The following is a 27,879-nucleotide window of genomic DNA, read 5'->3' as shown; positions in this document are numbered from 1 at the left end:
TGGTTGCTGCTGTTAGGAACAGTTCCACTCTCAATGAATGCTGAACCTCTGGAGCCTGGCTCCCGCGGGCCGGACAGTGGGCACTCGCTTTGGGTGTCGGCGGGCCGGATTGGAACTCGTCGCGGGCCGGATTTGGCCCCCGAGCCGGGGTTTGGAGACCCGTTAGAACGGTTTTACACATGTACAGTCTAGAAACTGATTTATGTGGCATTTTGAGCCTTGCCACAGTGGCAAGGTACCGATTAGGACAGAACTAAAATTCTAAAGGTAAAAGCTTCTAACAAAATCTCCTGTCTTATTCATTGTTTAGAATACAGCCATGAGTTTAGATTTGAATATGTATTTAGGTCGGCATAATCACTCAACCTATGAGCTACGTGGCATAGGTACCACGTGATCACAAACAGCTAGATCTTTCTTTTAAGATGAAATCTTTCCTCGCTGTGTATTTAATCGGTGTTTTAATGATAAAAACAACAAGTTTTTTGTTTTAAGCTTGTTTTGTTTTTCATTCATTTCTTTTTATTTCAAAACAATTATTATTAAGAAATCATTGTCACCCTCTATGATTAATGCAATATGGTTTAAAGGAAATAATTGTTATCGCGGGAGCAATAACGATTTGACAATAATGAAAGATTATGACAAATACATAATAACAGAAGTGACATTCCAATCGAGTAAAGTTTATATGAACCTACCTATGGGCTCATAATAGTCATAATATAGCAGAATCCAATTTAGATAAAATGTTGGTCATCTATTACTAAAATCACATATATAAAATACTTTAGAAGTAAATACTGATATAAAAAAATGTATACATTGGTGTCTTATTTTTCAAGATATACGTTAACTAGTAGGCGTTTACATAGTGAAATAAGTACGAGTTTAATTGACTTTTTCCAGCGAAAACTTCAAGCTAGATATGAAGAACATCTTAGAGGTTTAAAATGTGTAGGCAGAATTTTACAAAAAAGACGTTCTGTTTCATGTGTTCTTTGACAGGCTTGTCTTTGCTAAACGCGATTATGGATAACATAATAAGTAATAACAATGAGCTGAAAGGTGACCCAGATACATTTACCTATGTAAGTTTTAAGTGTGATTTGAAAAGATTACAATTAAAAATGTAACTGTCTAAATGTAGGTACCGTACACCGGGGTTACTTTGATCAATTTTAGAGTTTGGCACCATTTTTTTACGATCCTAATATACTTAAAAATATGAAATAAAAATATAATAATCGGTTTTGTCTCTTCTTTCAGCCTGCCAAATAAAAAAAAATTAGGACTTATACTTTTTTCAGAAATAAATAAAAACTACGCGATCAAAGTTATATTGAGAATGGGGTTACTTTGAAACCACTAATTTTTTTGCTGACAATCTAAAGTAGACCCGCTAAAAAGCCCGTAAAAAATAAAAAATAAAAATCAGTTAAGTACTTTTTAAGTTATTTATATTTTTAAGGTGTGGGGTAACTTTGATAACATACCAAATGATACAAATTAATAACTTTAAGCGCTTATTACATTATCTACTATAAATAACGTAGGATTTTAACTTATTATCTCACTTAGCAACTGATTTTTGAATTGCAAGCTTTACGGTTTCAGTAAATTTGGTCTGTGCACCCGGGTTTTTGATATGTTGCCTTTATACTTATCGCATAAAGTTTTATAAAAAAAATTGTATGCTTTCGATGCGGCACGAATAGATTTTGTGCCCGCCACTATGTGTGCGAGTGCATCATTGAGTTGTTCTACTTGGTATTTTTTGTAGTCTCGTTAGGTACCCGATATTTTTTTGTAATCTCTGGCATTGTTTCTATAAAAAAAAACAATGCATATTTATTAATAGTAGAATTAATTAATACCCTGGTGGGCTGGTGGCCTTACGCACGTATAATAAAACACCTAAAGCAAAGACGCAGGATTAAATATAGCCAATTTCCACCCAGAAAGTTAATTCCATACAATAGAAACCGGTAAAAGAATGTTTAAAATCAGATGAGCAGTTCCGGAGATCAACATTTACATACAAACTTATAATTCTACAACCTCTACCTCTTCCACTGACTCAAACGATACCTGTTTTTTATTGAAAAAGATACATTAAAAAATCGTAAGTTGCCAAAATCATTCATGGTGTTACTTTAATATTTTGATCAATTTCACCACGTTTGAGTGATCAAAGACACCCCGACCCATGGATTCCCCGGCTATGTGCGCATGTGTAGGTTGTCGAATGCAGTTATTTTTTTATAAACTCACGAATAAACACTGATTAACCTAAGACACTATAAAATTACATGTATTTAATTGTTGACACAAATACAGATAAAGTTTTTCAACCAATAAAACCAGGAAGAAATGCGTACCCGCCATTAATATTTTTTTTCAAGATGTAATAATAATATTACACTCGCATCCGGTTACTGGGCGGTGAAGCAACTATCAGTGTTGCCAATAAAGAAAAAATAACTGCGAAGGTATTTTCCAACTCGTCAAAACAAGCACTTTAGTAGCGGAGGGAAGTCGTTATCAAAGTCGACCCGCAAATCAAAGTAACCCCGGTTTACGGTACTTAATGTACAATTGTATAAATCCACCTAGATACCAAATAAATAATTTTGATTTTTGAATTTTGAAAATAAAGTGTTATAATCTTATAGTTTATGTAACATGTAGGTATCGCAGACTTTGTAATACATATTATACAGTGAATCTTAGCAGATAATGACAAAGTAACAAAAAGACATTTGCGTCTAGTCCGCGTTTTGGTAAAGCCCGCACGGGCGACAAGTTGATTTAGAATATTAGGGAGTTGTTTTGTGTTGTTGTGGTGTTGTTTACTTGTTTACCTTCGTCAAGGTAATTGCTGATTTCGAAGGTAATTTATTGTATAGACATTAAATCTACTTGTTCAATTTGTTGGTCGTTGGGGTTGTTTGTTCCCTTGAGTGGGTATTAATTAGACACCTTTAAAATACCTTTGGGCGGCTTAGGGTAAATACTTTGTACTTTGAAGCTTACGACGTCGCAATCAGAGGTTTGAACCATTTTTTTTTTCGAATTATTTTTAATAATGGAGTTTAATTGAAAAAAAAGACATTAAATTATCTAGAGTTAGACCGAGAAAAGTCTGCGGCGATTTTGATAGCCACACAGTGCAAGTGTTATTTATACGTCATAATTTCATAGAAGTTTGACGTTTAAAATAACACTTGCACTGCGTGGGCTATCAAAATCACTACAGACTTTTCTTGGTCTAACTCTAGTATACATTATTTTGTACTAAGCACAAACACCTGTTACGCGTACGAACACCACTATATAAGAAATAAGGGAATGTTTTCCACCATCCAAACCATCCATCATTATAAAAACAGGGCACTCAAAAGCGCCAACTGGCGGAAATACGCGCGTTCATTTTTCTTTCAATTGAACCTGTCATGAACACCGTAGCTTCTGTCATCTCATTTATAAATGGAACATCCCAGGACGCCATCTGGGTTAAGCTTTTATAGCCCATTATATTTTATCCCTTTCTTGCGAATGCATTAGTCAAAATTACAAATTAAGACAAACGATTAATAAATTGTAGCGCGTTTATGAATAGGGACCGTGCCCGTTGGAGGGTCTGCCACCTTGTGGCCTGAATCAGAAACATAAACGTATACATTGCCAAAGTAAGCGCTGCCAGCTATCGTTCTCGTACGTTTCCTTGTGCGTAGTATAGGTTCTGCCATCTTGTGTGCTACATCGAAAGCATAAACTTCACATTTATGTACGCCTCGCGCCAAAAATCTGACGGCTTCTGTGCTCCCTATAACGCCATTATGTACTCTATTAAGGTTCCGTCACACAGGCGCGTTTTCCGGGCGGGGCGTGAGCGTTTTTATGTAAAAGTGGCGTCACGCGCCGCCCGCAAAATGCGCCTGTGTGACGGAGCCTTTAGTTATACAATGATACTTTTGACGTGATGCTGACCTAGGTAATTCTTACAAACCAATCGAAATTGGGCACACATAAGGGCCTCCCTCTTACTCCCATACTAACTTACACCAGGGGGTGTAAGAGGGAGGCGAAGGGGTGTCAGTTAACGACTTCTACGTGCACCGTATCTACGTGGGCAAGAGCTTATATATGTTACTGTAAAAGCCCGAAGTACGGCAAAACCTAGGTTTTACCGGTAAATCCTAGTTTTTACCGATGCCGATCGGTAAAAGCCCGAAATGTTAAATCTTACTAGTTTACTTCGGGCTTTTACCAACACCGATATGGTAAATCCTAGGTCTTACCACGGCGACCGGTAAAGTTTGAATCACGCACTGATTCTTGAGATTATTAGATGATAATTTTTAAGAAAAAAAAACCGACTTCTATGGGGCCCGATGAAAGATTATGGTAGATGGTGCACTATGTAGAAAAGGAGGTAAAAACCACCCACTTTTCTAGTAGCATTTCGTTTCTGTAAGGGTCGCAGTTCTAACCTAACCTAGCGGTGTACGGGGGTTTGAGCGGGAGGGGTTGAGAATCAGTGCATGATTCAAACTTTACCGGTTGCCGTGGTAAGACCTAGGATTTACTATATCGGTGTTGGTAAAAGCCCGAAGTAAACTAGTAAGATTTAACATTTCGGGCTTTTACCGATCGGCATCGGTAAAACCTAGGTTTTACCGGTAAATCCTAGGTTTTGCCGTACTTCGGGCTTTTACAGTAACATATACATCTATTTAAAGTTTAAATTGTATAACCTCTAGCCGCTCCAGGCCTATAAAAAGGTCTCCCATTTCATGGTATTTTGAATCTTTTTGACATATCAAAATTGCAAGTATTGACGTATAGGCTAATGAATAAGGCCACGTGAGGTATAAGAGAAACAGTTTATTTTTCTCAGGGCACGTGACACAGTATGAGGATTCCCTACAAGTGTCTCTTTCGGTCCAATGTTTACCTAACCTTCTTCTTCCTCGTTCCCTCAATGCTGAGGATCGCGACCACATGCAACATGTCTCCATTGATTGTGCAGGCTGCCGCCCCTCGTCTTCTTCATGGCGTCTATCCATCTCTTATGAGCCCCGCCCTGAGCACGTTTGCCATTCATTCGCCCCAAGATGATACAGATGATGATGAAGAACCATATCATGCATTGGTGATCTCATAATGTGTCCGAAAAATTTAAGGCTTCATTCATGGCATACCTATTAAATTAAATAAATAAATAAAATATAATAATAATATTATTATAAGTTAGTGCTAGCAGTCGCCTTGTGTCACCGCCTCAATTTCGGGCAGGCTGAAAACCAGCGCTGAAACCACGCCGTAATGGCAGGGCTTCCAGCACATTAGCTGAGACTGTCCTATTGTCACATAACTCACGTAGATGTAATTGAGCTTATTTATACATAATTATATTGTCTAGGTTAAGTGTAGCTTAAGAGTGTAAAACCAATTGTAATTTATAACCTTTGTTGTGGCAATAAATGATTTATCTATCTATCTATCTTTATCTATCATACTTTGGAGAGCCGTTTGCTAATACTGAGTTCTTCCAAAATAGAGATGTTAGTTCTTCTTGCTGTCCAAGGTATACGCAGCAGTCTTCTACCTAACCTAACGTCAACTGTACACTGTGTGTACTGGACACGTCATCAAAAAAACCTGCACTTTACTGAGTGTTAAAATGTCTAAGCATGCACCCTCATGCCATTATTATTTAAGTCACGTTCAGATATATGTGAGCACCCCGTCCGTCCCGAAATATCTGATTGCGACTACAAGCGGGGCGAGCAAGGTTGCTCTATTTTAGTCTAGGTAATATATCTAACGTGAAAGTAAATATTTTTCTTCTGTACGCTCACCTTTTTATAAACAACTTGGTGAATTTTTATTTTATTTATGTAACGCCGAGGTTTACATATTTTGTTCCGTTGAAAACATTTAGTTTATCCATATTAGCACGAGGTAGTGATCCAAAAGACTCGAGCCTTTGGAGCTCTTTTTTTAGGGCTTGCCTCATCTCTTGACGCCTAAAAGGCTAAAAGCCTATTTAGCTCTTTAGCCCCCGAGCCTATAGTTCTATTTAAGAGCCTAGAATCTTGGGGCTAATAACCTTATTAAGCCCCTAAAAACAAGCCTATTAAGCTCTTTAGCCCACGACCGGCTGGCCGGGCTTAATAAGGTTATTAGCCCCAAGAGTCTAGGATCTTAAATAGAACTAGGCTCGGGGGCTAAAGAGCTAAATAGGCTTTTAGCTATTGAGGCGTCAAGAAATGAGGCGAGCCCTAAAAAAAGAGCTAAAAGGCTCGAGTCCTTTGGATCACTAGCACGAGGAGTTAACAACTGTGCCCCCTTGTAAAACAACAATTCTGTATTTGAAATTATAATTATTATATTCTCCGTGAGAGACACAAATGGAATTTAAAAAAAAACCGGACAAGTGCGAGTCGGACTCGCCCACCGAGGGTTCCGTACTTTTTAGTATTTGTTGTTATAGCGGCAACAGAAATACATCTGTGAAATTGAAAATTGAAAAATTTAAAATTTCACAGATGTATTTCTGTTGCCGCTTTCAACTGTCTAGCTACGGTTCATGAGATACAGCCTGATGACAGACAGACGGACAGTGGAGTTTTAGTAATAGGGTCCCGTTTTTACCCTTTGGGTACGGAACCCTAACAAATTCTCCTTATGTATAAAAATTTCAATATGACATCCATTATACAACCAATATTTTCCATGAAAGTGAACGATCTGAGATCGCTTTGAAATACATTTTCACAATCAGAAGCACCTGGAAACGACCGTTAGCAGGAGATCTAAGGTCCACCACCTTGCATTTTGGAGACAAAGCAAACCGCTTGGAACAGGTATTCCTGGGGGTGATCTGACCTGATTAAGCCCGGTTGCCAAGAGGTTCCCCCCAGCAGGTGGGCAGGGGAGGGGGGGAAAAAGTGCCTCCGGCGCGCCTCACTCTAAGCTTTATATTTGCATACATCTCGCAACTATATCAAGTTTGGTGTCTTTTTCGTGTAATTCGAGGATGAAGAATTCATTTTTGTGCCTAAATTTTCACTCACCCATACAAAAAATTCAAGAAATTCAAAATTCAAAAAAAATCTTTTAGTTTTTTCTTTCGTAAATCCTTTAAAAAAATTAAACTATGAGGATTTGCTCTAGAAAAAAATACCTATGAATAGCCCAGTTATCCTACTATACAGAATAGTAAACTTGTCCAACATTTTTTTTCATAACTCTGTTAAAAAAAAATTTTTTGTGTCGCGTGGCGTACCTGCATTGTAAGAGCGGTATGCAGCGTTTAGGATTTTTAAGTATGTTTAGATGATTTCTGATACGTTGTTATTCTTCTGGTTGTAGATTACATTAATAAATTACTTCTGGACGTGATATATATACAAATATAAATTAAATATATAAATAAGTATGTTGGGAAAACCATCGCCAACAGAGTTAAGTATTATAAATGTGATAAAATTAACATTATTATTTGTATGTCTTTTCCATATCTCGGGACCATGGGGTCCCGGACCTTTGGGAGGCGTACGTGGGGCCGAAGCCAACAGCGCAGAGGCCCTTTAAGGCACTTCAATCTAAAAGCAAGGGATACATGTGGTGTATACTATCCCCGAACGCACAATGTGATACATCCGTAGAAAGGCAGGGAAAAGCAATGCTGCAATAGCAGTGCAGCACTTTTGTGCTGCGATGGGAACTAAGGTCATGGGCTATAGATTTGAAAGTTGGATGGACTGGATAATGGGCTGTGGGAGAGACTAGCGGACACCTGCCGTGACAATCAGTCTCAAAATTGTAAATGACAGGTGGTGACTCGTCAACTCACTGAGTGGGCCCCGCAATGGCCGCACGCACAGTGCGACAACAGGGCAACACTTTGGAGTGGCTGTGAGGTTGTCGAGAGGTGAGTCTGCGGTAGCCAGATCCCGGTAATCCGTTCAGCAGGCCGCCGGCGTTATGACATTTTACACTTCCAACCTGGAGCATAGGTCCCGCTCTTGCGACTCCATTCTGGCCGGCCAATCAAGGCAAGCACAGAGGCGAGGGCCAAATAACAGGGCCCTCTGGAATAGGGGTCCGCGGTGTCGCCACTCACCGTCAGCTCGCCACAAGCGGCCCCCGCGGGACATTATTATTATTATTGTGGTGTTGTGGGCCTTTGAGTGGCGCATTGACCAGCATTGATCTATTGTGACGGCCTTTTAAGTTCATTACTAATGCCCGTTGCATCCAGAAAGTTCCAGATTCTTTGGGCCGTAATGTTTTGTACCTCATAGGGTTGCACTACGTGTCGCCCTAGGTAGGTACTTCTTTTTGTCATTAGTGGTCCACAAGAACAGATAATGTGCATTGCAGTCTCCTCTGACTCCTGACAGAACCTGCATGTCGCATCTTGTTTCTTGCCAATTTGAAACACATGTTTGTTCAACTTGCAGTGTCCAGTCAGTATTCTGGTCACCGCGCAGGTTTTGTGCCTTTTGAGTCCTAAAAGCTCCTTAGCAGTTTTGCTGTTGAACCCTTTGATCAGAGCTTTCGAGTGTTCTTGTCCTTTAACGAACTTCCACCAAGCGATTGCTCTCGTTTTTTCTAAGTTGCTGTGCAGAGAATATGCATCCCGTTTTGTGATTCCACAGAACGGTTCTGGGCCGACCAGGGGTGTGTCTGCGCCCTTTCTAGCAAGTTCGTCCGCCTCTTCGTTTCCGTTAATGTCGGAGTGCCCTGCTACCCATCTAAGTGTAACTTTGTTGGAGTAAGCCAGTGCATTTAGGTTTGTTTTATAGTTCTGGACTAGTTTTGAGTGCTCAAGGGATTCTAGTGCCAGCGGAGCAGCCTGGCTGTCTGAGTTGATGTAGATATGCTGGTGTCTTAGGTTTTTATCCAGGTTGATCTCCGCACATTTGTTGATGGCGAAGACTTCTGCCTGGAAGATTGAGGCCAGTTTGCCCATGCTGACGCTAGCTCTGAGCTTAGATCTCTCACCATAGATCCCACATCCTACATCATTGCCTTTCTTGGAACCATCTGTATACCAGATGTGGCTTCCCTCTTCGACGTACATTTGGTTGTTGATCCATTTGTCTCTAGGAGGTATTTCTACTGTGTACAGTTTGGTGAGATTTGGTAGACATTTGGTATGCGTGTCATCAGTGGGCATGCTAAGGGTTCTATTCGCAAAAACCCAGGCTTTTAGATTGGTTAATGCCTGAGAGCGCCATTTTGGCCTGTTTAGCGTGCATATTCTGTAGACGCACTGCTTGGCCTCCTTTTGCACCTGCAAGTGGAGTGGTATGATGTCCAGCAGTGCATCTAGGGCCGCTCCCGGTGTCGAGGAGTAGGCGCCTGTTACTGTTAAACAAGCCGTGCGTTGCAGGCTGTTTAGAGTGTCTATTGCTGTCTTTTGGCTGGTTTTGTTACACCAGACTGCGGAGGCGTAGGTGACAATTGGCCTCACTGCCGCTGTGTATAACCACATAGCAATTTGGGTCTTAAGCCCCATCTTGCTCCTGCCATTCGACAGCATGACCACATGGCCATTTTCGCTTTTTGTAAAATGTTTCTCAGGTGAGGGTTCCAAGTTAACTTTTGGTCGAAGGTGACCCCTAGATACTTGACCTCTGCCGAGAACGGTATTATGTGTCCATGAAGTCTTGGTTTTGTGAGTTTATCGAGCTTCCGTTTCCTTGTGAATAGTTAAATGGCTATTACAGTCTTGCTCGGGTTAATGGACAAGTCATTTTCTCTACACCATTTGAATAGATATTGTGTTTAGAGCTCCTTGCATTAGGTTGGATATTGTGTTGAGGCAAGGGCCTTTGACGATGACTACAAGGTCGTCGGCATATCCTTGTGTATCAAAGTCTTGGCCTGACATGATTGCAAGAAGTTGGTCCACTGCTAGGGTCCATAATAGTGGGGATGGTATAAAATTCATGCTCTATAAATAGTATTGATGGTCAGAGTGGCTACTCTGTTCGAGAACATGCTATGTACCCATCTGGTGGTTTCGTCTACTCCCTTTGATTTCATACCATTGAGTATGGTCTCTGTGGGCGTATTGTCGAAAGCACCTTCAATATCAAGGAACGCACATAGAGCGGTTTGCTTTTCCTCTAGGGTTTTCTGCACCTGGTTGACAAAGTGCAGAAATTATTTCGGCAACACGGCGGTTTTCAGTTGTGTCGCATGTGTAGGATTTGGTCTATGTTTGGGGACAGATTATAGCCCCTCAGCAACAGCCACCATGCCCTGCTGACTGGGGCTGGTCCAAACAACATGGTTATTGGGAGCCCATATGGACAAGCCTACCTGCGGCGGCTGCTGCTTGTTTAGAGCTTATTCGTTGCCGCTGCAAAACAAAATGCGCAGGAAGGTGCAACTGCGTTAAAAAAAACCTAAAATGCACAGTCACATGGGCATGTAATGGCAATTACGAACAATATATATATCTTATTTTAACCCGCATTTTTTGTCAAACATCTCCTATGTTAATTTTATCACATTTATAATACTTAACTCTATTAGCGAAAGTTTTCCCAACATCTTTATTTATATATTTAATTTATATTTGTATATATATCACGTCCAGAAGTAATTTATTAATGTAATCTACCACCAGAAGAATAACAACTTATCAGAAATCATCTAAATATACTTAAAAATCCTAAACGTTGCACCGCTCTTACAATGCAGGTACGCCGCGCGACACAAAACATTTTTTTTAACAGAGTTATGAAAAAAAAAATGTTTGACAAGTTTACTATTCTGTATAGTAGGATAACTGGGCTATTCACAGATATTTTTTTTCTAGAGCAAATCCTCATAGTATAAATTTTGTACAAGATTTTCGAAAAAAAAATTAAAAGATTTATTTTTGAATTTTGAATTTTTCGAATTTTTTGTATGGGTGAGTGAAAATATAGTCATAGAAATGAATTCTTCATCCTCGAATTATACGAAAATGACACCAAACTTGATATAGTTGCGAGATGTATACAGATATAAAGCTTAGAGTGAGGCGCGCGGGAGGCACTTTTCCCCCCCCTCCCTTGCCCACCTGCTGGGGGGAACCTCTTGGCAACCGGGCTTAATCAGCTCAGGTCACCCCTAGGAACACCTGTTCCAAGCGGTTTGCTTTGTCTCCAAAATGCAAGGTCCCCTTAGAAAACGGGACCTTAGATCCCCTGCTATTCTCTTCCCAGAGTGACACAAGCCTACGTCCTACGTCACAATAACATTGCCACTTTATATAGCGTTATCGCATATTATCATATAGCGCTGTCGCATGATGACGTAGGCTTGTGTCAGTCACGTGACCACGAAAAGACGGGAAGAGAGTACCAGGCGGAGTATATTATTATACCATGTGTATTATATATATACTTATAGTTGTCTAAGTATACCCACATTACCCACAACACAATCTTTATTGACGACCGGTCTGGTCTAGTGGATAGTGACCCTGTCTGCTAAGCCGATGGTCCTGGGTTCGAATCCCAGTAAGGGCATTTATTTGTGTGATGAACACTAATATTTGTTCCTGAGTCATGGTTGTTTTCTATGTATATATTAAGTATGTATTTATCTATACAAGTATGTATATCGTCGCCTAGTACCCATAGTACAAGCTTTGCTTAGTTTGGGGCTAGGTTTGATCTGTGTAAGATGTCCCCTAATATTTATTATTATTATTTATTATTGAGCTTACCGTGGGACTTAGAATTTGTGTAACATATAAGTCCTGTAATATTTATATAATTATTTATTACAGGTTGTGGTATCATTTTAATCCCCCATAAGTCCCGATAATATAATATATGTATATTAAATAAAATGGTGAACAGGGCTCAGAGCGGAAATGTACCGTACGGTATTCAAAGCCTCGATTATTTTTTCTGCCGCCAGTACAGCACGAATCGCTAATGCAGCACGCGACCCTGCCGTGCCATTTGCCTGCAATCTCCGCGCATCCGACCCACCGTCTGCTTCAGCTTGACTGCAACTTGTTTTATCATGTTTACTAGATTGATACAAAAGTACATGACAATTTAAGATTGTCCTTGGTTGGTAAATTATGTAGCTTACATGGACTTACATGGTAAATTATGTAGCTACAGTACCTACATTTACTACCATCTTTCGACAAAAGATTAAAACTGTTAGAACGCCATTTGACTTTGATCATTATTCTTTCACTGATGTGTGTTAACTTGTTAAATATTAATATTAACGCCATCTACTCGAGAGTACGCTGAAGGTTATTGCGCCATCGTTCGAAATGATTGCACCATACCTTTGGCCTAGTGTGGAGTAAATGGCGTTAATATTAATATTTAACAAGTTAACACATATCAGTGAAAGAATAAGGATCAAACTCAAATGGCGTTCTAACAATTTTAATCTTCTGTCGAATGATAGCAGTGGCTACATAATTTACTTAGACAATCCGCCTCTATACACTCTATTCTCTTTGGTTTTATGGCTCCTGTGACGTGACGTACAATAAAAGTGCAATGCGAACCACCTGCAAGTCTTACACTCCGTTGTCCACCGTCAACGTCGCAATTCGCAAATCACACGACTGACAAACTGAGTTTTACTCGTATTTACCACCTTGTAACACAACGGAGCCTAGACGTCACACGGAACCTAGGTACACGATGGACCATCAAACCATCATCCTGGCCCACTAAGATGGGCCAGCGTGTAGAGAGGGTAGTGTTGTCGGATGACTTATGGCGCGGCGGGAAGGCGATGGGATGGCCACGGTGTCGCGGTTTTTCGTTCGCACATCAAAAGTGGGCCAGCAATGATGTGTACGTTTCTACACGTGGCCCATTCAATAGTGCGTGCCCTCAACCATCGCATGGCCATCTCGATTACGATTTAGACCTCGCTTCATATCGATATCGACAACGAGGGTTATTCGATATTTAATTAATCACTAGCACCACTGTATTTTGGTATGTTAAACCGGGACATGGTCATCAGCTTAAAACACTTTGCGTTAGAAAAGCTAAATAATTCCTGTTACATAGTTTGGATCAAATACAAGAGACAAGAATAGGAATCCAAATTCCAAACACCATACCACTATTTTAAGGTACATACTTAACATTTCAACTAGATCTAGTATATTTATAACGCAAACACACTACTGTTCAATATCCAACCCTGAAACTATTGCCATAAAGTTCAATTTTGCGTGAAGGCCCAAGAATACCCATGGGTGTAACCGCAAGAAAAACTATGGCCGCTGAAAATGAGAGCATTTTCTTATCCCGAAGAAGTCTCTAAGGCAAAAATAACATGTGGATATTATACGACTTAGATTTTGTATTAAGCGGATACCTTGAGAATATACGTTTCTTTTTCTGAACAAGATACATATAGTTATTTGTTAAGATATATATATATAGTTAGGTAGTTGTTTTACAAGTTGTTTAACTCTTTGTGCTATTATTAGCACAGTCATCAATAGGTATATTAGTTTAGTAATGTATTGTAAGTATGCTAGTATGTATGCTATAGTGTAAATAACATTATTTGCGGTATTTGACGTCTGTCACTCACAACAGCAATACTACGTAAAATGTTTTGCACATCGAAATCACAAAGGAAAACAACTGCACTGCGAACGTTTACGTTCTACGTCTTTTTTTTTTTAATTTTAGGGTTGGCCGGACACCACCGTTATGAATCGGTAGTCGTCTAAGTAAATCGATATGAATTTTTCATTTTTCTTTTAATAAAAATAAGGAAAAGGTGGATAATTAACTGTAAATATGGATATATTTATCGTCACTTAACAGACAACAAATTTGACACAGAAATAACATAAATAAACTTTAAAATAGATCCCCAGTTAGTTTCAATTTTGACAATGGGTGCGACCTACTCGGTCGGTGTATTAAATACACCGACCGACCGGTAGCTTGCGGGAAAACCATATAATTCTAGCTTTATTTAAATCTCAAATAAAAATTCATTATACGTCACAATTCGATACCTCAGTCTACGTGCCATCCAATCGTAATCGCTTGCTGTGACAATCGATTTGCGTTAGTTACATCTCTATATACGTCAGTCATAATGTGTCAAATACCGCAAATAATGTTATTTACACTATAGTATGTATTTTATTCTATATTATTATTTATGTAGTTAATAGTTATTTTATCTGTAGACACTATTTTAGTTGACTTTATCAAATATTATTGTACATCCCGTAAGTTTGTCTATCTGATTAGAGATTTCCACTCATCTACTCGAAGGTTAGGTGGAAGAGATCACTTAAAGGGATACGCTCGCCTTTGTACCTACTAATGATATGTGTTTTCATCTGTGTTGATGTTTTGTACAATAAAGTGTTTTGCTACCTACTATCGAGGAGAATAGAGTGCATAGAGACGGATTGTAAAATAATGTAGCCACTGTAAATTTACTGGCATCTTTCGACAGATGATAAAACTGTTAGAACGCCATTTGACTTTGATCCTTATGCTTTCACTGATATGTGTTAACTTATTAAATATTAATATTAACGCCATCTACTCGACTATAGGCCAAAGGTATGGTGCAATCTTTTCGAGCGATGGCGCCATAACCTTCAGCCTACTCTCGAGTAGATGGCGTTAATATTAATATTTAACGAGTTAACACATATCAGTGAAAGAATAATGATCAAAGTCAAATGGCGTTCTAACAGTTTTAATCGTCTGTCGAAAGATGGTAGAAAATGTACTGTAGTTCGTTTTTTTTAGCATTAGAAATAAGGTAAACAATCTTGATGTGTCTTTTAATTGAAAAACACATTTTAAAAATAAGTTACGGCAAATATGTAACAATTATGAATCTAATACGATCATTTATATTCTTCTGCTTTCATAAATAATAGTTACTGATTTTAAAAAAGCGTTTTTCTATTAAAAGACATGTCAAGATCGCTTACCTTCTTTCAAGTTCTTTCTAATGCTAAAAAAACGAACTATACATAATTTACCATGACAGTAACTCTCTATTTCAAATTCTCTTTGCTACTATGTATTAAAACTTTGGTCGCTGTACTAAGTAATAAGTAGGTATAGTAACTTATACCCTTATACCTACGTTTGAAAACAGAATTACAAGTTGCAACTTTTCGTTCAAAGATAAGACATTATCGTATTTTCACATCTTTTTGAGACGGTGACATCTTAGATTACAGGCCTTAGGGAGTTGAAAAGGTTATCGTAAATGTCGGGGAAAATTTAGTTGACAGGAGTTTTATGGTTCAAATTATCAAGCCTTTTTAACGGGACTATTCATTCATTTATCGACTTTAAGACTTGAGCAATAAGGCCTAATTTGTGATGATAGATTTCGAAATCATATCGATGTTATAACTTTCACTTGTCCAGTTTATCGCATCTGTTATTGTTGGTGTGATAAAATCTTTAAAAGGGTAGCTATGTTAGCTTTTCTCTGACGTAGCAAAGGAGCGAACATAATATTTTGTTTTGAGAGTGAGACGAAATCTAAAGGGTGTGGTTACCAGATCGCCGGACGATAACGCAAAATTTGACAGCTCCGAACAACAAGGCGGATATCGTCCGGTGAACTGGTAATCTGTGGCCTTAAAGGGACGCCGGACGATATCAGCCTGTCAGTTGTTGGGAACTGTCACCTTTTGCGATTAACTGGCAGGCTGATATCGTCCGGCGAACTGGTAATCTGTGGGCCCCTTAAGCCGGGAAATATAAGGTTCACGCTACTATTTTCACGTACCTACCCTTATCCGTCATCCCTCCCCGAATCCCTCGCAATGTTCAAAATTCTGCAGTCTGCACTAGCTCGATGTTCAATTTTGGAATCCTTTGATTGCTCGGGTATCAATATTAACAATAGAGGTTAAATAATAACTTTACCCCCTTGTAAAACTATTGTTTTGTTTCTAATGTAGACATTTTCAAAAGCATTCCATCTGCAGTTCTTAAATTCTGTAGTCTATGTTAACATAATTGTGCTTTAATCGTTTGGGAGCGAGGAACGCGGGCAAAATTTGTGGCTCCAAATTTATGAGAATGCTCTTATGCTCGGAAATACGGATTGCAAGGTAGCTGTATTCTCGTCTATGAAAATTTGTGGCTTGCCATCAAAGAAGGAACCTTATGCTTCATGTGCATAAGAAAAGGTCCCTTATGTACATTTCTGGAAAGCCGCATATCTATCTAATACCTTTAAACGAGCAATTCTTGTTTATTTATATATATATTTCGGAGATCTCGGAAGCGGCTCTAACGATTTCGATGAAATTTGCTATATTTCGGGGGCGATAAATCGATCTAGCTAGTCTTATCTCTGGGAAAACGCGCATTTTTGTGTTTTTATTATGTTATGTGTCTCCCAGATATTATTAACCTTTTCGACACCGTGTCAAACACAAAAGCTGTCACGCGGACGCCACGTCACCGAAGTGTCAAAACTGAAATTGAACTTTATGCTCTGTGGTCTGTGACCGATTAATCGGTTTTTGTCGTTGAACCTGCGGTGCGGATATATCGGTCATTGGCGTCCAAAAGGTTAAGATTAGAAGGGGTACGAGAAACGCTTGTAGGAAATCCTAATAATGTTTCTCTTGCCTAGAGAAAAGTAATCTGTCTAGCTCTTACCCCATATTCTGTAGTACCATGAGTCACTGACAGTGTCAAAACTGACATATACGCTAGGGTCTACGTAATTTACTTTCTATACATCTCGCTCGCACTAATATGCGAGTACGAGCGAGATGCATTTATGTCAGTGTCAAACTGGTGGTAGCCACACTTTTCTTACATGGTACGCGTACAATTACGTGTTTGTTAGATTAAAACGTTATTTAAACTAGAGATGCACCGGATATTCGGTTACTATATGTATCCGGCCGATCCGGCCATTATTTTAATATCCGGCCGGATACCGGATAGTGACCAACTATCCGGCCGGATAGTAACATTGCTTGATTTCGAAGTAGACAATTTGGATTTAAGAAACAGTCACGGTCATAATCGTACTCGTTTCTTATTTTAAACCATTTTAAACATTCAACTGACTTGCACGCGCACTCATTTCGAAATGAGTCCGCGCGAACGTTCACAAGGAAAGAAGTCAAACCTGCACAATGCGCACCTGAAAAACCGTCATGAAGGTATAGTTCCGCCGGCCGAATATTCGGCGGCCGGATACCGAATATTCGGCCGATGGTCAGGCCGAATATCCGGTATCCGGTATCCGACCAAACAACTATCCGTTGCATCTCTAATTTAAACACCCCACTAAAATGTTTATATCATCTGCAGTAATAAAGTGCTTGAAATGCGGACTTATCAGGCAAGGACATTTGTACGCTCGAGTATATTGAATAAAACATGAGTGTGTGCTTTTAAAGTGTTAAGTAACTGCAAACTAGACAACATCATCATCTTCCTCGCGTTGTCCCGGCATTTTAGCCACGGCTCATGGGAGCCTGGATACCGGTTGACAACTAATCCCAAGAATTGACGTAGGCACTAGTTTTTACGAAACCGACTGATGCCATCTGACCTTCCAACCCAGAGGGAAAACTAGGCCTTGTTGGGACTAGTCCGGTTTCCTTACGATGTTTTCGTTCATCGAAAAGCGACTGGTAAATATTAAATGATACATAAGTTCCGATAAACTCATTGGTTCGAGCCGGGGTGTGACACCGCGACCTCCGGATTGAAAGTCGCACGCTCTTACCGTTAGGTCACCAGCGCTTCTTGCAACTGCAAACCAGACAATTAAAAAATACATTTCAGTGTAAAATCCCTGTTGGCCCCCAAAAGTGCACTTTTGCACCAGTTAAAAAGAACGATAAAAATCTAAATGTTTGACTCTCGAACGAACAGATGGGAATGCATAAACCATGAGAGATAAGTGATTGGATTAACCCTCCTTCATTCAGTGAACGAATAAACGAATGAATTAATGAACTATCAGTTCACAGGGCGGAGTGTATGTAGATTTGTCTTAGAATAAGTTGGTGATTCAAATCAAAAAATGTTATGAAAACTGGATAGGTACTATTAAATTTATTACTTAATTAATAAGAATTGTAGGTACATGCCTGAGGTACGTAGAAAAATGTCATGTAATAAAAATGGTTCTGATTCCACTATTATCAAAACGATAATTTAATTTTAACCTTAATACAACGGCTTTAAGTCGGTTTTTGATCCGTACCAACTAAATATTAAACAATTTCTATGTTATAAGGGATTCCACTGGAATTTGTTGTGTTTATGCAATTATTTACTGTCTTTACAGCGGAACGTCTATCCCCGACTTTATTTATTTTGGCATCCGTGGAACTCTCTTGTCTATGATTTTAGACGTATATTTGTTATTGCATTGCGATCAAAACGGTATAATATTTCATGGTTAATATTAGAGATGCAACGGATAGTTATTTGGCCGGATACCGGATATTCGGCCAGACCATCGGCCGTATATCCGGTATCCGGCCGCCGATTATTCGGCCTGCGGAACTATACCTACATTTCGGTTTTACAGGTGCGCATTGTGCAGGTTTATACCTGTTTCGTAGTGAAAGTTCACGCGGACTCATTTCTAGGTTCGAAATGAGTGCACGTGCGTTAGTGTAATGTTTAAATTGTTTTAAAATAATAAACGAGTACGATTATAACTGTGACTGTTTCTTATTACAATTTTGTTTACTCCGAAATCAAGCAATGTCACTATCCGGTATCCGGTTGGATAGTAGGCCACTATCCGGTATCCGACCGGATGTTAAAATAATGGCCTTATAGGCCGGATACCGGATAGTAACCGAATATCCGGTGCATCTCTAGTTAATACAGCAGTCTTGGTCTCAGGAAATCGTTGTACTTACCGGGACAATCCACGAGCGGAAATTGAGGAGATTCTTGATCTTTGTCTGGTGCCGGTCAGCGCCACGCCATCTTGTTTTACTATAAAAACTGGCCAAGTTCGAGTCGGACTCGCGCACGAAGGGTTCCGTACCATTACGCAAAATAGGTAAAAAAATCACGTTTGTTGTATGGGAGCGCCACTTAAATAGGTATTTATTTTGTTTTTAGTATTTGTTGTTATAGCGGCGACAGAAATACATCATCTGTGAAAATTTCAACAGTCTAGCTATCACGGTTCATGACATACAGCCTAGTGACAGACAGACGGACAGAGGGACAGCGGAGTCTTAGTAATAGGGTCCCGTTTTTACCCTTTGGGTACGGAACCCTAAAAAACACATTTAATAAAATAAGTTAAAACGGAATTTAATAAATTACTACCCACTTATATTATTAACAGTATCAACCCTATCCCACGCTGTCCACTTGTATATAACAAATTGCAGTTTCTGTTTGTACTTTGCTGAATCCGAAATTTATGGACACTGAGCTCCTAAAATGTCTCTAAATTGCAATTTCATTGTTGTTTTGTATAATAACAAGAAGTTCAGTAGAATTTTGCAAACGCTTTTACTACATACTAGCGACCCGCCCCGGCTTCGCACGGGTTAACAAATTATACACCTAAACCTTCCTCAAGAACCACTCTAGTGATAGGTGAAAACCACATGAAAATCCGTTCAGTAGTTTTTGACTTTATCGCGAACTAACATACAAAACACACACACAAACAGACAGCGCGGCGGGGGACTTTGTTTTATAAGGTGTAGTGGTAATAAGAAGTTAAATAGAATTTTGCAAACGCTTTACTACATTATCTATCTGAATTTCTAAAGCGGATATAACGTTTTAAGACCATCGAGGAGCAAACAAATTTAGCAGCAATAGTTTGCATGATTCGTGTTTGCGTCAGGAGCGTGCACTTAGGCCCTCAGCACACGAGGCGTAAGCGTAAGAGACGCGTAAGTGTATCGTAATACGCGCGTAGAACGAGAGTGCTACGAGCACGTACAAGCTCAAACAGGTCCGCACACGAAGCATAGTCGTAGCGTAGCGTATCTCTATCGTCATTACGACAGTCGTAAGCGTAGCGTAAGCATAAAGAACTTGTATGCAAACAGAACGATTACGCTTACGCGACGCTTGTTGCACAGGACTCTACGCTTACGCGTCACTTACGCTTACGCTCCATGTGCTAGGGGCCTTAGACTATTCGATTCAGCTCTGCTTTCCCCAGCCCTTTTGGCAGTTTCAAAGCATTCCAGGCGAGAGTGTATAACTTTTCATGCTTTTCATGGGATTTGGTTGCTGACCGGACCCCAAGTGAACTGTGGCAAAATGCTGGTACAATGTCAAGGAGATGATGACTTACCTTCTTCTTTTAAAATGACTTCCATCAAATTCATGGTAATTTCATCAATGCCAAAAGTTTGCTCGTAGAGCATGAATTTGTTCAGTACTTAGTTGCTTTTAGCAGGCGTGGCTCACTCCGCGATTTCGTCGCTTTGCTACAGGTAGCGAAAAGTACATCCGTTCGGCCCCAATTTTGGGGTTTGCCATAAGCCGCGCGTGGCGCTGTCGCCACCTAGCGGCCATATCTGTGCTGATCGTAACAGACGCGTTTTGTTAGAGAGTGAGTCTTCTGTACCTAGTACTATTATTTATTCTGTGCTTTTATAGTGATAGCTGGACTTTACACACGCTACGAATGCTACAATGGATGGATGTTGACTGAAGAATAGTTAAACCCGCTTCAAGACTAATTCTTTTTAGCTGCACACTTCCACGTTAGTTCCCTGCATAATGAACTATCAATTTTCCACTCAAAAATCATGAAACTATTCTCGAGACGACTTCACCATTTTGAGGTTCAACCGGTAATCCTGATCTCTATTGAAGAAACCTGATGAAAAACAGTTTTAACCATTTTAGTAAAAGAACCTTTTGTGTACAGTCCAATATGTTAGGTGCCTACCTATACTCTTCGAAGCCGCAAAAAATGTGACACGCTCTGATGGCTGTACAAATAAGATACAAATATTTCACTAATCACGTTAATAAAATCAAGTAAATATTAAAATGGGTTTGACTTTCGTGTGAAACGTAAATAAATAACTGTGACAGCCACTCCTGTCGCTTTGCGTGTCTCCAAATGAATGAAGTTTTAATTGTAATGGATTCATTTAAATAATCAAAAGCTAGGAGTGTTTGATTTTTAATGTGACGATTTATTCGCTAAAGTCCTTTTCAAAAATACGCTACAAATGACTTTATTAATCTTAAAAAAAATGCTAGTAACTAAAATGTAGTTCTTCTTTGGCCTTAAATATAGAGATACAGAAACTTCTTGAATTTACTATGGTTTTATCTGTCAAATACTCGTCAAATATTTTATCATCTTCGTACGTCGATAGAAATATTCACACATTTAGTAAAAATATCTTAGTTTGAAAATAATGAATCCATAAGGATATTTAATTATTTCGTTTGCGTTGTACTATTTCGTGAAGCGTGTATGTATTACCTACACGTGTGCAAATGAATTTGTGCAAACTTAAAATGGCCGCAACACGGCTGGAACATGTCAATAAGGGTCGTATTAGATGATTTTACTTTATGCTCTAGAGCATAAAGTAAAATCATCTAATACGACCCTTATTGACTTAGCAATAAAGTCCAAATTCTGCCATACAAACTGCCAGCCTTGCCGGCGCGCCCCCGACCGGCGCTCTCCCGATCGGCGTGCCCCGCGCCTCCGACCGGCCCAAGAACAATTTTCTTTAGTCTTGAATAAATACGTTAAAATAACCTAAAATATTTGATTTTTTGTATATTTTCCTCGCAATCGAAGTGAAAAGCAGAGTGTACAACAAGGGCATAAATGTCCATTTTTACCCTCGTCTACTATTTTGAAAATTGCCTCGGGTAAAAATGGGTCACTTTATGCCCTTGTTGTACAATCTACTATTAATAAAAGGCTACAAATATAATGACCACCAAAAAATACTTTGGTACCCTAAATAAAAAAATCATGCTTACCAAAAAAAATTACTGAACACCAAAAAAATAAGGCCTAAAAATACAAAAGTACCACCAATTTAATTACGACTGCACTTCAAATTGTATTCAAATACCAAATATATTGAATGATCACCAAAAATCATTAATGATCACCAAATCTTGAAGACCAAATTAATGCGATATTTTCACCTAAATTAACCACTATGATTACCAAAAAATGTATACATATTACCAAATAAAGTAAACTGATGCCAAAATTACTAGCCCCTCCCGCTCGCCCGTAGCCCGCACCGCATACCTACCTAACCTAATCTACTTTTCTAGTAGCATTTCGTTATGCTACTAGAAAAGTAAGTTAAACTGCTATCAGTTAAGTGGGTTAGGTTAGGTTAGCACTGCGACCCTTACAGAAACGAAATGGTACTAGAAAAGTAGGTTAGGTTAAGTTTCAACTGCTACCCATACAGATACGAAACGCTACTAGAAAAATGGGTTAGGTTAGGTTTGAACTGCGACCCTCACAGAAAAGAAATGCTACTAGAAAAGTGGGTTAGGTTAGGTTTGAACTGCGACCCATACAGAAACGAAATGCTACTAGAAAAGTGGGTTAGGTTAGGTTTGAACTGCGACCCTTGCAGAAAAGAAATGCTACTAGAAAAGTGGGTTAGGTTAGGTTTGAACTGCGACCCTTACAGAAACAAAATGCTACTAGAAAAGTGGGTTAGGTTAGGTTAGAACTGCGACTGTTACAGAAATAAAATGCTACTAGAAAAAGGTGACGAAGTGGATTAATTAATTTAATAGGATAACGATATATTAAATGATTGCACATTTTTAATTAAAATGTGGTTACAATTTTGTGATCATTTACTATTTTTGCGTTTACAATGATTATTTTGGAGCCATTTGCTTTAATAGGATAGCAAGATTTAAAAATTTGGTTATCATTTTACATTAAAATGGAGTTCTAATTTTGGTGGTCATTTACTATTTTTGGGTTTACAATGATTATTTTGGTGTCATTTTCTTTAATAGGATAGCAAGATGTAAAAATTTGGTTATCATTTCACATTAAAATGGGGATTGAAATTTGGTAATCATTGACTATTTTTGGGTTAATAATGATTATTTTGGTGTCATTTCCTTTAAAAGGATAGTAAAATGTAATAAAATTGGTAATCATTTCACATTAAAATGGTGTTATAATTTTGGTGATCATTCATGATTTTAGGGTGGTAAAATAGATTTTTTTGGTATTAAATTTTACTAAATCTGGTGATCAGTTAAATAGCAGCCTTAATAAAATCCTAAAACGATATTTTCAGTGGCACACGTTGTATTTATAGTGCAGTGTTATGAAAAGCCTACTTAAAGTATACAATAATACAATTGCAGTTTCTCGGCGACCCGCGTAATTTGTGCAATATTGTGTTTGTGAGTTTTTTTTTATTTATTTAGAAAACAAACAGCCTTCTCGTTTCTCGTTTATTTGTGCCTCTTGGGTTTCAGTAAATAGGCTTTATCGGCCCGATTCGAACTTTAAGATACGCCAAAAATTTGCAAAAGATACGACATATGGATCGCATAAACAGTGTCAAAAGCGACATTTTTTCAAGCAAAAACACACTGATCAGTTGATCACTGAAACATACAGATTGGTATCGTATCGCTGCGACGTAATCTTATAAGCATTGCTCGAATTGGGCCGTTTGTACTGACTTCAGGCCCATATTTCACCACGATGACAGGTGCGACAATTGTCGACATCACTGTTACTGACGTCACAGGCCTCCATAAGCTACGGTAACCGCTTACCATCGGACGGGTGGTGTGCTTGTTTGCCACCAACATTTTAATTAAAAAAAACTCCATTATATCGCCAATAAATAAGTATTTATTTTGCGAAACTAATGACAATTGTTACAAGAAACACGACAATTGTCACGAAATTTCGACACAGAACTCATTTTCTGTCAAGAATTACCGAAAGTTCTTTTAAATCTTGTGACAATTGTCATCATCATCATCATAAACTTCGCAAGAGAAATACCTGTTTTTTGCCGATATTATAAAGTTTTTTATATAATACAATGATGGTGGCAAACAGGAACACGGCCCGCCCGATTGTAAGCAGTAACCGTAGCCAATGGATGACTGTGACGTCAGCAACAGTGACATTTGTCGAATTGTCGCACCTGTCATGGCTCCTCTACACGATGGACCAACGCATAAATACGTCCCTTGGAGTGGCCGGCATTGGCCCATCGTGTAGAGGAGCCATCACCGTGGTGAAATAGGGGCCTGACAGTTCAAACCGCTACAGCGTTGAGTAGTTTCAGAGCTTGAATAAGATATGAGGTGGTAACAAGCGATCTTCACTTATTAGTCGAAGTGAGGCAACTCAAATAATGTCTCCCGTTTATACACAGCTCATGACGCGTCAGATGCGTCTTTTAATCTTCGGAATAAAATGTAGCATCCAATTCAATATGAGGTCAGAATGAGTTAGGGAGAGTGTCACAGTCCGGAGTTCCAAATTTTCAGGTTCTTATAAAAAGTTGTTTAATATAATATTATCAAGTCTCGTATAATCTCGTGAAGTATTTAAATAGTATTTTTTTATGTACTTGCAAGCAATAGTACCTGATACGATAATTAATTTTTTTTTTTCTTTTTTTCAGGTAAGTGATTCAAATTACTTTTGGAGTGACTAAGGGTATGTAAGGGGATGATTGATAAAAATTATCCTATGTCCTTCCCTTCCCCGGGCTTCAGACTATCACCATATGAAATTTCATCTCAACCTAGCGGTAACAGATAGGCAGGCAGACCGACATACAGAATTACATTCGCATTTATAGGTAGGTAATGTAGGGATATATGTCTTTATAGTTGGAATACGACCATAAAAATGGTTGATTTGGTAGTTAACAACTCGCTGCCCCAATATGACAGGGTTCTATGTTACATTTTCAAGATAGTTGAAATTCGACTTAATGTCACTATGACAATGTTCAAATTTCAATTCGATAAAAGTGAAACATAGAACCCTGCAATATTGGGGCAGCGAACTGCTAATTTGCTATTATATAGCATCGTATAACACAATTCCTGCCAAGCTACGCATGTAATCCCGCTTTTTAGCGAAATGCACCCACGAAAAGAAAACTTGCCTATTGGGTCGCTGGCAGTAAATTACTGGATGTGATTGTGTGTATCTAAAGAATACATGTTAAGCCATGCGAATAAAGTTCAAATTACAATGCCAAGCGAACGCAACAGAGGATTCAATAGGTTATCCTTAGAGATTTTTGACTCGTTCATATAATCCTTTGAAGAACGACTCACCATTTCCATTGGCTTTTCATAACAGCCTCCTTTTATCATTCAATTTGAACAACTGACACATACAAAACAGAACTCTACTCTCTGGGGATTAGATCGAAAGTCGACAGACACGTGATTTTTCATTTATGTCTGATTTACGAATATAAATTTGTCCCTTAGGATGACTGGTAGGCTTATTCTCGTTGAATACGATCACTTATTATATGCAAAGTGGGATGAACGTATGCTGATTTCTATGGAGTTGGATTTGCGTTTGATTGTTAGCATTTTAGGCGGAAAATTGCTTTCTTTACTTGGAGTACAAATGTCATAAGTGCCGAGAATATTGGCTTTGTTTTTTCATTTTTCATACGGTATGAAAGTAGGTATGAAAATTATGCGTGATACACCCACATTATCCACAATAACAATGATATGAAAGTTTTTGAAATTCCTACTAAAATTATAAATGCGAAAGTAACTCTTATAGTCTGTCTGTTACCTCTTCACGCTTTTTTTTTTTTTTTTTTTTTTTTTTATTATTATTAACACACAGTACAGAACATATAATAGAACAGGTCCCTGCAAAACTGTATTTACAGTTTGCCTGCAGGTAAGAGTCTCTACATACACATGTATTTAATTGTGTACTAATTTTAAATTATTATTAAATCTTTTACATCTAAACACTTAGTGGCACTTGCACATGTGCAACTGTCACTTAAGTGTTTGCAATAGGTACAGTTTTAGGGCGCTTTTAAACTTATTTTTATTTGGCTCATGACGAATGTTCTCGGGTAGACTATTCAGGAAATACGGAACTCTTTTCCTAAGAGTTCTGTCACCAAAATAGTTACTAACCCGGGGGACTTCAAATTTTCGCGCAGTTACTGCCCTTGTTTTATGCTTATGTTCTATTAGTATTGTGTTATGCTCTTCATTGCCATGGTTGTTAACTGCTAGAAGGAATTTGTGCTTTAAACTAACTGGTAGTATTTTGCAAATTTTGAATAGTTTATAATAATCGTTTTTACAGCTGTTTCTGGTTTTCTTATTTACGAGTAGTTTTAGGAATCTAATTTGTAGTGCTTCTAATTTATCTATGTATGATTTAAAAGTAAGACCATAGCAATGAAGTGCATAGCTCAATACAGACTCAACTATTGCAAAATATAAACATTTCAGTATGTTATTAGGTACTTTATAGCTTAAGTGATAAAATCTACCTAAGAGAATTCTTAATTTACTACAGATATGGTCTATATGTTGTTGCCAAGAGAATGCGGTATCTATTTTGACTCCCAGATATGTTACACAATCAACTTTTTCTATAAGTTTGCATTGACAAGCTTTTAATTTATCGTGGAAACAAGTAAAACTGTGAGTATACATAGGCAAAGGAGTTTCTACGGTGCATATATAAGGTGATTGTATAATGAGTAGTTTTGTCTTATCAGAATTCAATATAATGCCATTATCGTGTGACCATTTAACTATTGAATCTATGTCCTGTTGAACCAGATGACATATATCAGTGAGATTGGTTCCGGCACGTAAGGTGCAAAGATCGTCAGCGAACATATATGCAGAACAATTTTGTATAACTCCACACAAACTGTTAACATGCATGAGGTAGCACACCGGCCCACATACCGAGCCTTGAGGTACTCCGCATTGCACCTGTGTTTCATCGCTTAGGTCGTCACCAATTTTGACGCGATATGATCGTGATGTGAGGTAGTCACGGAACCAACAGTTCAGTGGCTGCCCCACACCACACTCGTCCATTCCATTTAAAAGGCTTAAACCGCTGAATCGATTTAGATTAATTTTGGTATGCAGTTTGAAGCCCGAGGAAGGACATTTTAGAATAGTTTTTATTAACCCTTCGTCTGCGAGACGCCATTTTGCACATACCTGGACATATTATGTAGTTCTCCCGCTGCTGCCGGGAAGGAATATCGTCTCGTCTGCCGGTGTTCCGCTGCGGACATTTTTAGGTTCTCTCTATTGACGGAAAGTTGAGTGCCAAGAACAGGTTCTACACATTCGCGGGCTATAGTCTGTATCTTTAGGTATTTAAATAAAAGTAAATAAAATCATGAAAACATTACATGATCAAATAATGTAGGTACGTTAAAGTCAGGTCGTTCAGTGGCAGATTCAGGCGGTTTTGTATTTGGTTGGTCAACCAATAGATGTTATAACTACCCGAAAATGTACAAATTATTTGTTTACTTTAATTTAAAAACCTAAAAATACAGAGTAGAGTACTTTTATAGTAACTCCCAGGGCCGTCTTAAACTATGCTGGCCCCTGGGCACATAAGGATTTGGGGCCCTCTTGGAAAGTAAGTAAAGAAAGCGAATTAAACTAACATTATTACTATGATCTTCTATTTATTATAATATGAGTAATCAAATATACTGTTACTGTCTGTCCTTCGGGGCCCCCTGAGGATGGGGGCCCTGGGCACGGGCCCCGTGTGCCCTTTATGGTAAAGACGGTACTGGTAACTCCATATTGTTTAGTTTATTGTTTTATCTAGTTACCTACGTGTACA

The 27,879-nt window shown here is 38.6% G+C and overlaps 1 protein-coding gene across 10 annotated transcripts in view; it reads left to right on the top strand.

Annotated features, from left to right (window-relative positions):
• The window catches only part of LOC134798418 (transient receptor potential cation channel trpm), a 407,980-nt gene that overhangs the window by 37,020 nt on the left and 343,081 nt on the right, over positions 1–27,879 (top strand). The window lies entirely within an intron of this gene.

The sequence above is a fragment of the Cydia splendana genome, chromosome 16 (assembly GCF_910591565.1).
Source record: "Cydia splendana chromosome 16, ilCydSple1.2, whole genome shotgun sequence".
Lineage (NCBI taxonomy): Eukaryota > Metazoa > Arthropoda > Insecta > Lepidoptera > Tortricidae > Cydia > Cydia splendana.
Note: the sequence above shows the minus strand (reverse complement) of the source record. Positions and strands in the feature narration are given on the sequence as shown.